The sequence below is a fragment of the Olea europaea genome, unplaced genomic scaffold (genome assembly GCF_002742605.1).
Source record: "Olea europaea var. sylvestris unplaced genomic scaffold, O_europaea_v1 scaffold64, whole genome shotgun sequence".
In the NCBI taxonomy this organism is placed as follows: Eukaryota; Viridiplantae; Streptophyta; class Magnoliopsida; order Lamiales; family Oleaceae; genus Olea; species Olea europaea.
In genome coordinates this window covers 391227-393081 of record NW_019264767.1, presented here as the reverse complement: position 1 = coordinate 393081, position 1855 = coordinate 391227, and positions in this window count along the sequence as shown.

Below are 1855 nucleotides of genomic sequence, written 5' to 3'. Positions count from 1 at the left end.
CCTGTTGGTTTCTTTCAGGTTCTTGTACTCAATTACCCCTCTCTTTTGCCATCATAAAAAACCCTTATATTTAGCCTCAAGTAAGTTTATAGTTTAAACATATTATAAAAAAAGCAAAAGAACTAAAGAAAAACTTCAAAACCGTGAGTTAAACTCACCTATCCAGAAATTCAATTTCAGCTCCTTGTTTCTGCTTCTCTCTTTTCCTTTTTGCTTTCTCTTTCAATTGGTGCTCAATTGGGGATAATTTGTAAGACTAAAAATGTTGTTAGGAGGTGTATATAAAGTCTTCAAGATGCTGGAGACGTGACTCTTCCTTAAGGATTAAGAAAATGTGGGGTGCAGCCAAGTGTTTAGCATGAGGTGGTCTTTTCCTACTATATTTGACTTTTCTCTTGGACTATTTAACTTAGATTGATTTATAAGATATATATATCTATCTATATTAAATAAAAAGAGGTAGGAGACGTGCTATATATCTTAAGGATGAAGGGATTGAGTGTTAAAATGACAACTATCCCAAGCATGAGGTGCCAAGCACGACGTGTCTTCATTGTAGCCATACTTGATTTTCAACCATTATATTTGGATCCATTTATGATTAAAAAAAAAAATCTGATTTTATATCTATCTTTGCAGGTATAAATCAAGTGTCTTGGGCTTATGTTAATGTGTTTACAATCCATTTCACTTGCCCTAAGATCCCAAAATATTTTATAGAGCTAATTCCTCAATCGTTCATTTACTTATTTACCCGATTGACACCCCATTCTCGATCGATTTCATCAAATCGCACCTCGATATTTATAATGTCATATGAGACATATATTATCGCATCATGATCATGTTCCTTTATTTATCATGTCCCAAATATGTCAATTACCTATCTAGGGTTTAAGGTGGTCTCGATCAACTGAATAGAAAGCTTGAACTTTTGTCGATACAGATTTCCGACCTTTTCGATATTCCATTTCTTATCAAGCCAATCTCTAATATTTAGTTAACCTAATTTTATATCATAGCTCAATACAAAATTCAACACCTAGGTCTAGGAGTCGAAGAATAAAATCTTAAAATATCCATAATCGAATGCACTATTTTAAGATAAAGTAATTAAGAATACTAATGCAAGTAACATTGTGAATAGCATGAAATGCATGAATCACAATGGCCAAATATATAACAGAAAGTTTGGGGTATTACATCCTTCCCTCCTTATAAAAATTTCGTCCTCGAAATTTGCTTACCAAAAAGTTCAGGATATTTAACCCACATTTCATCTTCTCTTTCCCAAGTGGCTTCTTCTTTTGACTGATTCCGCCACAATATCTTAACCAATGGAATTTTCTAGCTTCTAAGTTGCTTTACTTCTCGTTGAAGAACCTCAACAGGTTTTTCTTCATATGTCAAATCTGGTTTTATCTCTACTGGTTCATTCCTAAATACATGAGAAGGATTTCCAATGTACTTTCTTAGCATAGATATATGAAACACATTGTGTACTTGAGACATTGATGAAGGAAGATCAAGCTTGTAGGCAACATTTCCAATTTTCTCAATAATTGAAAAGGGACCAATGTATCTTGGGCTCAATTTTCCTTTCTTTCCAAATCGCATAACCCCTTTCATCGGCGCTACCTTCAAAAATACTTGGTCATCAACTGTGAATTTTAACATTCTCCTTCTTTGATCTGCACAGCTTTTCTGTCGGTCTTGAGCAGTTTGCATTTGTTGACGTATTTGTATCACAACTTTAGCCATTTCACGAACCATCTCTGGTCCTAGAAATTTTCTTTCTCCAACATCATCCCAATAAATTGGAGATCTACATTTTCTACCATATAATGCCTCATAA